Source organism: Equus quagga, chromosome 8 (assembly GCF_021613505.1).
Source record: "Equus quagga isolate Etosha38 chromosome 8, UCLA_HA_Equagga_1.0, whole genome shotgun sequence".
NCBI lineage: Eukaryota > Metazoa > Chordata > Mammalia > Perissodactyla > Equidae > Equus > Equus quagga.
Genome location: NC_060274.1, coordinates 80000091 through 80013643, shown reverse-complemented (window position 1 = coordinate 80013643; position 13553 = coordinate 80000091).

Sequence of the window (13553 nt, the reverse complement as noted above, 5' to 3'; positions counted from 1 at the left end):
CACATTCTATGAAGCCAACATCACTCTGATCCCCAAACCTGACAAGGACAACACAAAGAAGGAAAACTACAGGCCGATATCACTGATGAACATAGATGCAAAAATCCTCAAAAAAATTTTGGCAAACCGAATACAGCAATACATCAAAAAGATTATACACCATGATCAAGTGCGATTTATAGCAGGGACACAGGGATGGTTCAACATCCGCAAGTCAATCAACGTGATACACTACATCAACAAAATGAAAAACAAAAACCACATGATCATCTCAATAGATGCAGAGAAAGCATTCGACAAGATCCCACACCCATTTATGATAAAAACCCTCAGTAAAATGGGTATAGAAGGAAAGTACCTCAACATAATAAAGGCCATATATGATAGACCCACAGCCAACATCATACTCAATGGACAAAAACTGAAAGCCATCCCTCTGAGGACAGGAACAAGACAAGGGTGCCCACTTTCACCACTCCTATTCAACATAGTACTGGAGGTGCTGGCCAGAGCAATTTGGCAGGAAAAAGAAATAAAAGGAATCCAAATAGGTAACGAAGAAGTAAAACTCTCGTTGTTTGCAGATGACATGATCTTATATATAGAAAACCCCAAAGAATCCACAGAAAAACTATTAGAAATAATCAACAACTACAGCAAAGTAGCAGGGTATAAAATTAACGTGCATAAATCAGTAGCATTTCTATACACTAACAATGAACTAACAGAAAAAGAACTCAAGAACTCAATCCCATTCACAATCGCAACGAAAAGAATAAAATACCTTGGGATAAACTTAACCAAGGAAGTGAAGGATCTATACAATGAAAACTACAAGACTTTCTTGAAAGAAATTGACGATGACATAAAGAGATGGAAAGACATTCCTTGCACATGGATTGGAAGAATAAACATAGTTAAAATGTCCATACTACCTAAAGCAATATACAGATTCAATGCTATCCCAATCAGAATCCCAAGAACATTCTTCACAGAAATTGAACAAACAATCCTAAAATTCATATGGGGCAACAAAAGACCGCGAACTGCTAAAGCAATCCTGAGCAAGAAAAACAAAGCCGGCGGAATCACAATCCCCGATTTCAAAACATACTACAAAGCTACAGTGATCAAAACAGCATGGTACTGGTACAAAAACAGGTCCACAGATCAATGGAACAGAATTGAAAGCCCAGAGATAAAACCACACATCTATGGACAGCTAATCTTCGACAAAGGAGCAGAGGGCCTACAATGGAGAAAAGAAAGTCTCTTCAACAAATGGTGCTGGGAAAACTGGACAGCTACATGCAGAAGATTGAAAATTGACCATTCTTTTTCACCACACACCAAAATAAACTCAAAATGGATCAAAGACCTAAAGATTAGGCCTGAGACAATAAGTCTTTTGGAAGAGAATATAGGCAGTACACTCTTTGACATCAGTTTCAAAAGAATCTTTTCGGACACTGTAACTCCTCAGTTGAGGGAAACAATAGAAAGAATAAACAAATGGGACTTCATCAGACTAAAGAGCTTCTTCAAGGCAAGGGAAAACAGGATTGAAACAAAAAAACAGCTCACTAATTGGGAAAAAATATTTACAAGCCACTTATCCGACAAAGGGTTAATCTCCATAATATACAAAGAACTCACACTGCTTAACAACAAAAAAACAAACAACCCGATCAAAAAATGGGCAGAGGACATGAACAGACATTTCTCAAAAGAAGATATGAATATGGCCAATAGACACATGAAAAGATGTTCATCATCGCTAATCATCAGGGAAATGCAAATCAAAACTACACTAAGATATCACCTTACACCCGTTAGATTGGCAAAAACATCCAAAACCAAGAGCGACAAATGTTGGAGAGGTTGTGGAGAAAAAGGAACCCTCATACACTGTTGGTGGGAATGCAAACTGATACAGCCACTATGGAAAACAGTATGGAGATTTCTCAAAAAGTTAAAAATAGAAATACCCTATGACCCAGCCATCCCATTACTGGGTATCTATCCTAAGAACCTGATATCAGAAATCTCAAGAGTCCGTTGCACCCCTATGTTCATCGCAGCATTATTTACAATAGCCAAGACGTGGAACCAGCCTACATGCCCAGAAACTGATGATTGGATAAAGAAGATGTGGTATATATACACAATGGAATACTACTCAGCCATAAAAAAAGACAAAATCAGCCCATTCACAACAATGTGGATGGACCTCGAGGGTATTATGTTAAGCGAAATAAGCCAGTCAGAGAAAGACGAACTCTATATGACTCCACTCATAGGTGGAAATTAGCATATTGATAAGGAGATCTGATCGGTGGTTACCAGGGAAAAGGGGGGGTGGGGGGAGGGCACAGAGGGGGAAGTGGTGTACCCACAACATGACTAACAAAAATGTACAACTGAAATCTCACAAGGTTGTAATCTATCATAACATTAATTAAAAAAAAAAAAAAGACGTAAGTTTTGTTTCTGTGGCCACAGCAGAAGTCTCAGACTGGTCTATCCATGAATTATTGGCTCCCACTGACCTCTGATCTTCTGAACTAGAACCCTAGAACAAGGAGTTTTTACTAAATAAGAACTCCAAGGTGCCTATAACCTCATCTTCACTCTTGGAGGAGGCAAGTGGAAAACAACCTTCCAGACAAGCCTTGATCGGTATGAACATATTGGAATGTCACTTGGGTTGTAAAATGCCTTCACTTCTTTAAGCCTTTTATGGCCTGCATCTTGGAGGACTTCACACTGACAAGGTTATTGAGTACCTAAGCACTACAGTCTTTTCTACCTGTCATGTCCTGAGCCTCTGATGGCCTATCGCAGCATCACCTCCAAGCAAAACCTGGAGAAATAGCCTTTGAGGGCCCCAAGGTAAAGTTTCTGAGACACTTCTACTTAGCTGAGGGTTCTAAAGAATGCATCAAGAGCTCTATAGCAAAGCCTTCCTTTTCTGTCGTCTTTCAGGGACATTCAGCAGTTCCTGTAGATCCTTGACTATTACAATTACAAAGTCCTTCCAAGTTAGGGAAACTCCAGCCACATTCCACCCAGGGGAGGTAGTAAGATAGAGAGAATGCCTCAAACAGGTCACCCTGGGTGTCTTATCAAAAAGATCCTGGCTTAACGTCTAGCACTTCTTTCCAAGTTCTCTCTCCATCCACTCAGAACTCACCAGCTATATCTGGCTGGGCAGACAGAAACACAGGAGTAAGATAATGTCTCTGAGAGACAGAAGTAACCCAATGAATAGAAAATATTTCTTCGTTATGGCATGGGGATATCTCAGTGGCCTTTACCAGTATCTAAGATAAATATTCGATGCTCATTCCCACCAAACAACATTCTGATTCAAAATTTAGTTTCTCAGGCATTTTAATACTGAAAAAGTAGGAGCTAGGAGACTCTAGCATCATTAGAAAGAAACAAAGTTTATTCTAAATGCACAAAGTAGCGTTTCTGTTTGAATACCAGTCTTGAATATTACTAGTAACTAGTCCTTATGTAGAGCTTCCGATGTACCAGGCACTGTTCTCAGAGCTTTGTATATGTTAACTCCTTTTATCCTTATAACAATTCTACAGTGAAGTAGGTTCTACTGTTGTTGTTCTCATTTTCTGAATGAAGATACAAAGGCATAAAAAAGTTGGGTAATTTATCCAAGGTCATATCCGCTGGTAAGAAGTGGCATAGCTGAGACTTAAACCCCGGCAGTCTCGTACAGAATTTGTTCTCTCAGCCACTCTGCTATTCAGTGCAGGATCTGCCCCGGAGAGACCTGCAAAGATAAGGTCGGAGCCTGGGACATGAATTTCTAACCGATACGATGATCCCGATGAGCTCCGACAGCACTCCAGGCCCTTGATAACAGCTCAATCAATGAGCCCTCATTGCCCAAGCCAGATCTTCCTTTACATGAGGAAAGACAGAATGTGGTATATAATAATAAATCAAAAGCTAGTAGAAAAATTTTCATTAATGCTCAAATCATTTCAGATTTCAGTGTCTTTACATATGCTAGCAATATTTTCCACTCTTCTCCACCTTGCAAACTCCTCGCTACCTTTTAGCTTCAGAACAAGCATCCTGTTCTCTGGAAGGCCCTCCTCATTCCCACCCCCAGAGGCAATCCTTCTGCACTCTCTATTGTAACATTTAGCACTTTATATTTTATCGACGGTTATTCTCATCCCTCTAGATGGTGAACTCTTTGAAAGCAGAGCTCTTTGGAAAGCCTCTGTTTCCCCATCTGTATACTGAGAGTAATAAAATTACCTCTTCTGTGAGAATTAACTAGGATAATATCTGAAAAGCACTTATTTGACATTTGGTTAGCTCCTAGTGAAGGACAGCCACTATGAAAGTATACTTTTGTAACCTTGGGTGCTTCGTGCAGTATTGATACACAATATACACTTAGTAAATGTTTGTTAAATGAGTGCAAAATAATATTCCCAAAACTCACTGAGGATACCTTAGAAGTCTTAGTTAAAGGTCTTTAAAGCAGGGGCCAGCCCAGTGGCACAGCAGTTAAGTGTGCATGTTCTGCTTCAGCAGTCCGGGGTTCCCCAGTTCAGATTCCGGGTGTGGACGTGGCTCCACTTGGCAAGCCATGCTGTGGCAGATGTCCCACGTATAAAATAGAAGAAGATGGGGACAGATGTTAGCTCAGGTCCAGTCTTCCTTAGCAAAAAGAGGAGGATTGGCAGCAAATGCTAGCTCAGGGCTAATCTTCCTCAAAAAAAAAAAAAAAGGTCTTTAATATAGTGCTAGCCCTGATTTGTGAGTTTTGCCTATTAAAATTTCACAATCCAGGGGTTGGCCCCGTGGCCGAGTGGTTAAGTTCACGCACTCTGCTGCAGATGGCCCAGTGTTTCATCAGTTCGAATCCTGGGCGCGGACATGGCACTGCTCATCAAGCCACGCTGAGGCAGCGTCCCACATGCTACAACTAGAAGGACCCACAACGAAGAATATACAACTATGTACTGGGGGGTTTTGGGGAGAAAAAGGAAAAAATGAAAAATAAAAAATCTTTTAAAAAAAATTTCACAATCCAAATTGTCATATACCTTGTTGCTGTCATTTCATTTTTACAGTTACAATTGAAGGGATGTTGTGACCAAGACTATTTGAAATTAAAACAGAAAAGCAAATATATTCAGATAAGGAAAAGATCCCCTTGTTTTTAAATTATTTCATTAGTACATTAGTCATCGTACATTTTAAAATTAAGATCATAGGTTAAAAATAGTTCTTTTTCCTTTTTCCGTTTTTGGTTCCTTTCCATGCGTCATAGTTTTAGCTTTAAATAAAGAACAATGACTGCCTTGAAAAGTTGTTTTATAAACAGATCAAGTTTTGTTATAATTACTAGCACAACAAAAATTTCAGTGTATCCAAAAAAAAAATTCTAAGCTCCTTAACATAACCCACCTTACCAGATTACCATTAATACAATGAAAATGCCAGACTAATAAAAGAATTTGGAAAATTCCTTTGAGAAGTGAGATATTATCTATTGGATAAAAAACGTTTCTGACCCATAAGTCTTGGTCTGTATTTTATTTACTTTCTTGAATTCCTCTTAAGTTACCCTAAATTTTCTTACTAATTACACAAATATATATAAATTTATTAGTCTAAGTTTATTTATTTTACCTTAACTCCATTGAAAGGAATAAAACATAAAACAGCCATCTTAAATCATTTTATAAAGCATCTGTTTTCTTATGCAGGGAATTTCATGTAGTTATAATTAAAGTTTATTTCACTTGAAGAATATTTAATCTTTATATATTTGGGGAAACCGAACCTTACTGCAGAAGAAGTCAGTATTGAACTTGATATAATTATTTGCACAATCTATAGACATTCATTCTACAAATTGTTACCAAATGCCTGTGCTGTATCAGCATCATGCTAGATGTTCAGGATATGGGAATATAAGTGAACAAAACAAAAAAAAGTCAGTAGTGATAAGTATTATAAAGAAAAAGAAAGCAGATTAAGGGGAATAGAGAACGAAGTTCATGGGTTGAGGTGTTATATAGATCAGGTAAGTATCTCTGAAAACTTAGGTGACTGGAGCAGAAGCCTGAAGAAACCAAGACAGTAAGCCACACGGACACTGAGAAAGAGAACTCTAGGCAGAAATTAGTGCATGCAAAGTTCTTGAGGCAGAAATGTATTTTGCTTGTTCTAAGCAAAGAGATCAGCGTGGTTGGGGTGGTGTGAGCAAGGGAGAGAAATGTAGGAGATGAGGTCAGAGAGTAAGAAGGGCTCAGATCCTGTAGGACCTTATGGATCCAGTGGAAAGGTGATGTGAGCCGCAAATGTAATTTTAAATTTTCTAGTAGCCATATTTTGAAAAGTAAAAAGAAACAAGTGAAATTAATTCTAATAATATATTTTATTTGACCCAACATATCCAAAATATTATTTCAGCATGTAATCAATATAAGAAAATATTAATGAGATATTTTACATTTTTTCTTTCTTACTAAGTCTGTAAAATCTAGTGTGTATTTTATTCTCATAGCACATCTAAGTTCAGACTAGCACATTTCAAGTCCTCAGCAGCCATGTGTGGCTTGTGGCTACCATACTGGTACAGGTATACACAATTATAAAGCCTTTGAAGAGTTTTGTTTTGTCCTATTTATCAAATATATACAAAAATAAAGAGAAGAGTATAATGAATTTAATGTTGCCATCACCTGGTTTCAACAGTTAGCAAAATGACCAGTCTTGTTTCCTCTATACCTCCATCCACTTTCCTTGAACTCGGATTATTTTGAAGAATATATTGGAGAGTTTTCAAAGGAATGACTTTTAACAGCCGACTCTGACTGCCAAGTGGAGAATAGCTTGTGAAGGAGAAGCATGGATGGAAACAGGAAGACCTGTAGTGAGGCCATTAGAATAATCCAGGTGAATTTACTGCACCTTAGTCAGGGGTGATGGCAGTGGAGATGGTGAGAAATGGAGGATTGATTAGATCCTTAATGTATTTCAAAGGTAGAAGTTGACAGGATATATTAATGGATTGGTTATGCAATGTGAGAGAGAAGAATCAGGGATAACTTTGAGATATTTGTCCTGGGCAACATGATACGGTTGCCACTTACTGAAACAGAAGAGACCACCAGAAGAACAGTTGGACAGAAACCATGAGTTCATTTTGAACATGTTAAATTTAAATTACCTATGAGACAGTCAAGTACATATAGTGAATAAAGAGTTGGATATCTAGATCTGCAATTCAGGGAAGAAGTCAAGGCAGGAGATATAAATTTGACAGTGACCAGAAAATAGGCGGGAAGATGGTATTAAGATGGTGGCATAGGTGAACTCTGAACTCACCTCCTCCTACAAACACAACAAATTTACAACTATTCTCGGAACAACTGCCCCCGAGAGAGAACTGAAAACTCGATAAAAAGAACCTCCACAACAAGAGACAGTGCTGCCTGAGGCGGAAGAAGCAGAAATTCCTCGCTGAAGAGCAAAAAGCCATGTTCGACTTGCAGCACCTCACGGTGAGCTGGGAGCAATCTTAAGGTACAAACCCTTCCCTGGAGGAGTGGGGGATCTGAACAGGGGAGCGTTACCACAATAAGCAGCTTTTGGACTCAGCACAAACAAGACAAGTGTCATGTTATTCAGCTTTGCTGGCTGTTGACTACAACAGGCAATACTCCCAGAAAAGCTATCAGACATACAGGAAAACAACCTGCTCTTAGTGGGCCCACGCACAAATTCACCCATTTTGGAATGCAACCTAAAATCACCAGAAAGAAAGCACAGTCCTTTGGTGAAAAGAGATTCACTTGATAAGCTCTGGGCACATCTGGGTGAGAGGTGAGGCCACCCCAGGCTGGGACTATCTCTCTAGAGACTGAGAAATTGGTGGCAGCCATTATTGTGACTTAGGACAGGCATGCTGACACAGACACTGGCAGACACCACTGGAGTTCTTCCCCTGGCCTGTTAGCCCAGGGTTCTGTCCTCCCCACCAAAACACCAACTTAAAAACCAGCTCAGCCAGGGAAGGCAGGCCAACCTAGGGGCTGGCGCAACCCAACAGCAAGTACTCAGGCAACTTGTGGGCCTGCATAGGTGGGGTGCCTGGAACCTCTGCAGCCAGGCAGGTAGGCCCAATTCTATGGGGCAGAGCATGCATGAGGGGTGGGCCTGCATAGGTGGAGTGTGGGGGGCCTCTGCAGTGGGGCAACTGAGTCCGCTCCAGTGGATTGGGGTGTATGCAAGGGGCAGGATTGTATTGGTGAGGTGTGTGGCCCTGCAGGTGGTGAGGCTCATCAGCTGCAGTAGACTTGTGCTTCTCAAACAACCACATAGGGCATCAGTGCCACCTTCCAGAGCCTGAAACAGCTGGGTGCTCCTATGCCTGGGGCCAGCCCCACTCAGCTGCAACCCTGAGAGAGCTGACAACAGCCTTGCAGGCCAGAGGCCTAGAGAAATTGTAAGCCCCTGAGCCTATCAATCAGCTACGCTAGGGGTCTACTCACTTAATGGAAAAACTGCAACAGGAATGTGCTATTAGACCTTGCAGCCAACTGTACTGGGGCTCCCCACACCCAAAAAAGCGACTGAAGGGACCACAGCAGTCACACACAGCCAAGCATTACAATGAGCCAGCTGGTGGACAGCCTTGTCACCACAGGCACCTTCAACAAGAGCAACCCTGCCACATCAGAAGGACACATGTAGCCCACACAGGGGTAACTCCTGGAACATTCAGAACTGGTGATGAGAGGGAAGCATACTGCTGGGTCTCATAAGGCATGTCTTACATAAGGCCACCTCTCCAAGATTGAGAGACATAGCTGACCCACCTAATACATAGATATAAGCACAGAGAAAGAGGTCAAAGGGGGAGACAAAGGAATATGTTCCAAGTAAGGGAACAGGCCAAAACCTCAGAAAAATAACTAAATGAAACAGAGATAAACAATCTACCTGACAAAGAGTACAAACTAAGAGTAAAATAAGGATGCTCACTGAGCTTGGGAGAAGAATGGATGAACTTAGTGAGAATTTCAACAAAGAATTGGAAAATATCAAAAAGAACCAATCAGAAATGAAGAATACAATACTGGAAAGGAAAGATTAACTAGAGGGACTCAATAGCAGAGTAGATGTTACAGAACAGATCAGTGAGGTGGACAAAAGACTAGGGGAAACCACTCAAGCTGAACAGATAAAAGAAAAAAGAATTAAAACGAATGAGGACAGTTTACGGGACCTCTGGGACAACATCAAGTGGACTAACATCTGTATCATAGGTGTCCCAGGAGGAGAAGAGAGAGACAAAGGAGCAGAAAATGTATATGAAGAAATAATAGCATAAAACGTTCCTAACCTAAGGATGGAAACAGACATCCAGATACAGGAAGCACAGAGAGCAGCAAATAAGATGAACCCAAAGAGGCCCACACCAAGACAGATTATAATTAAAAAGTCAAGAATTAAACATAAAGAGAGAATCCTAAAAGCTACAAGAGAAAGGCAACAACTTATATACAAAGAAAACCCCAGAAGGCTATCAGCTGACTTCTCAGCAGAAACCTTACAGACAAGAAGGAAGTGGCGTGATATACTTAAAGTCCTGAATGGAAAAAACCCACAGCCAAGAATACTCTACCCAGCAAGATAGCATTCAGAATAGAAGGAGATAAAGAGTTTCCCAGACAAGCAAAAACTAAAGGAGTTTATCACCAAGAAATCAGCCTTACAAGAAATGCTAAAGGAACTTATTTAAGTGAAAAAGAAAAGATTACAAATAGGAATAAGAAAATTATCAGAAAAAAACAATAAAATCACTGGTAAAGACAAATATACAGTAAAAGTTGCAGATCAACCACATATGAAGCTAATATGAAAGTCAAAAGATGAAAGTACTAAAATCATCTATTTCCATAAGAGGATAATGGATACACACACAAAAAAAATGAGGTTAGATGTGGTTTCAAAACCTAAAACGTGGGAGGAGGGGAGTAAAAGAGTAGAGCTTTTAGCAAGAGGTCAAACTAAAGAGACCGTCAATTTAATACAGATTGCTATATACGTAGTTTATTATATATGAGACTCGTGGTAATCACAAACCAGAAACCTATAATAAACACACAAAAAATTAGGAGAAAGGAACCCAAACATAATACTAAACAAAGCCATCAAACCACAAGGGAAGAGAGCAAGAGAAGAAGAAAGGAACAGAGAACTACTAAAACACACAGAAAAAAAGTAACAAAATGGCAATAAGTACATTCTTCTCAATAGCTACTTTAAATGTCAATAGACTAAATCCTCCAATCAAAAGGCACAGGATGGCTGACTGGATAAAAAAACAAGACCCAAATATATGCAGCATACAAGAGACACATTTCAGATCTAAAGACACTCACAAACTGAAAGTGAAGGGATGGAAAAAGATACTCCATGCAAACGCCAATGAAAAGAAAGCTGGGGTAGCAAAACTTATATCAGACAAAATAGACGTTAAAACAAAAACTGTAACAAGAGACAAAGAAGGGCACTACGCAATGATAAAGTGAACAATCAAACAAGAGGATATAACACTTGTAAACGTCTATGAGCCCAACATAGGAGCACCTGAATATATAAAGCAATCATTTACAGACATAAAAGGAACACACAATATTAGTAGGGGACTTTAACACTCCAATTACACCAATGAATAGATCATCCAAACAGAAGCTCAATAAGGAAACATTGGCCTTAAATGACGCATTAGACCAGATGGACTTAGTAGATATATACAGAAGCTTCCATCCAAAAACCACAGAGTACAGATTCTTTTCAAATGCACATGGAATATTCTCCAGGATAGATCACATATTAGGCCAAAAAACAAGTCTAAATAAATTTAAGAAGGTTGAAATAATACCAAGCATTTTTTCTGACCACAACAGTATGAAACTAGAAATTAACTGCAGGAAGAAAATTGGAAAAGCCCCAAATATGTGGAGATTAAACAAAATACTACTGAACAATGATTGGGTCAATGAAGAAATCAAAGGACAAATCAAAAGATATGCAGAGACAAATGAAAATGAAAATGTGACATGCCAAAATGTACAGGTCACAGCAAAAGCAGTTCTGAGAGGGAAGTTTATAGCAATACAGGCATACCTCAACAAACAAGAAAAATCTCAAATAATCTAACAGTTTACCTAAAGGAACTGGAAAAAGAAGAACAAAGCCCAAAATCAGTAGAAGGAAGGAAATAATAAAAGTCAGAGCAGAAATAAATAAAATAGATACTAAAAAAATAATAGAAACAATCAATGAAACTAAGAGCTGCTTCTTTGAAAAGATAAAATTGACAAACCTTTAGCTAGACTCACAAAGAAAAAAAGAGAGAAGGCTCAAATAAATAAAATCAGAAATCAAAGAGGAAAAATTACAACAGACACCCCAGAAATACAAAAGATTATGAGTCTACAATGAAAAACTATATGCCAACAAATTGTATAATCTATAAGAAATGGATAAATTCTTATAATCATACAACCTTCCAAAATTGAATCAAGAGAAATAGAGAATTGAATAGACCAACCACCAGTAAGGAGATTAAAACAGTAATCAAAAACTTCCCCAAAAATAAAAGTCCAGGAACGATGGCTTCCCTGATGAATTCTACCAACTTTCAAAGTAGACTTAACACTTACCCTTCTCAAACTCTTTAAAAAATTGAAGAGGAGAGGAACCTTCCTAACTCATTCTATAAATCCAACATCACTCTGATACCAAAACCAGACAAGGACAGCACCAAAAAAAAGAAAATTACAGGCCAATATCATTGATGAATGTCAATGAAAAAATCTTCAACAAAATACTAGCAAATCAAATACAACAATACATTAAAAAGATCATACACCATGATCCAGTGGGATTTATTCCAGGGATGCAGCGATGGTTCAACTCTACAAATCCATCAACACGATATACCACATTAACAAAAAGAAGAATAAAAATCTCATGATCATCTCAATAGATGTAGAGAACACACTTGACAAGATACAGCAACCATTTATGATAAAAACTCTGAATGACATGGGTATAGAAGGAAAGTACCTCAAATAATAGAAGTCATATATGACAAACCCACAGCTAATATCATTCTCAATGGAGAAAAACTGAAAGCTATCCCTCTAAGAACTGGAACCAGACAAGGATGCCCACTTGCAACACCCTTATTTAAGATAGTATTGGAAGTCCTAGCCAGAGCAATCAGGCAAGAAAAAGAAATAAAAGGGATCCATATTGGAAAAGAAGAAGTGATGAAACTGTCACTAGCTGCAGATGACATGATTTTATATTTAGAAAACCCTAAAGAATCCACCAAAAAGCTTTTAGAAATAATAAATGAATACTGTAAAGTTACAGGATACAAAATCACGTACAAAAATCAGTTGTGCTTTCATATGCTAACAAGGAAGTAACAGAAAGAGAAATTAAGAATACAATCTCATTTACAATTGCAACAAAAAGGACAAAATACCTATGAATAAACTTAACCAAAGAAGTGAAAGACCTTTACACTGAAAACTATAAAATATTGTTAAAAGAAATTAAAGAAGACACAAAGAAATGGAAAGATAGTCCATGATCTTGGATTGGAAGAATTAACATTGTTAAAATGTCCATACTTCCTAAAGCAATCTACAGATTCAATGCAATCCCTATCAATGTTCCAATGACTTTTTTCACAGAAATAGAACAAAGAATCCTAAAATTTACCTCTAACAATAAAAGACCCTGAATAACCAAAGGAATCCTGAGAAAAAACAACAAAGCTGGAGGTATCACACTTGCTGATTTCAAAATATACTACAAAGTTATAGTAATCAGAACAGCATGGTACTGGCACCAAAACAGACACACAGATCAATGGAAAATAATCAAAAGCCCAGAAATAAACCCACACATCTATGGACAGCTAATTTTCAACAAGGGAGCCAAGAATGTACAATGGAGAAAGGAAAGTCTCTTCAATAAATGGTGTTGGGAAAACTGGACAGCCACAAGCAAATAAATGAAAGTAGACCATTATGCTATACTATACTCAAAAATTAAGTCAAAATGAATTAAAGACTTGAATGTAAGATCTGAAACAAGAAACTTCTGGAAGAAAACATAGGCAGTACACTCTTCAACATCAGTTTTAGCGGCATTTTTTCAAGTACCATGTCTGACTGGGGAAGGGAAACAATGGAAAAAATAAACAAATGGGACTACATCAAACTAAAAAGCTCTGCACAGGGGCTGGCCCTGTGGCCTAGTGGTTAAGTTTGCACGCTCTGCTTCGGTGGCCCAGGGTTTCACCAGTTCATATCCTGGTTGTGGACATGGCACTGCTCATCAAGCCATGCTGAGGCGGCATCCCACATGCCACAACTGGAAGAACTCACAACTAAAAATACACAATTACGTACTGGGGGCTTTGGGAGAAAAAGGAAAAATAAAATCTTTAAAAAAAAAAAAAGCTC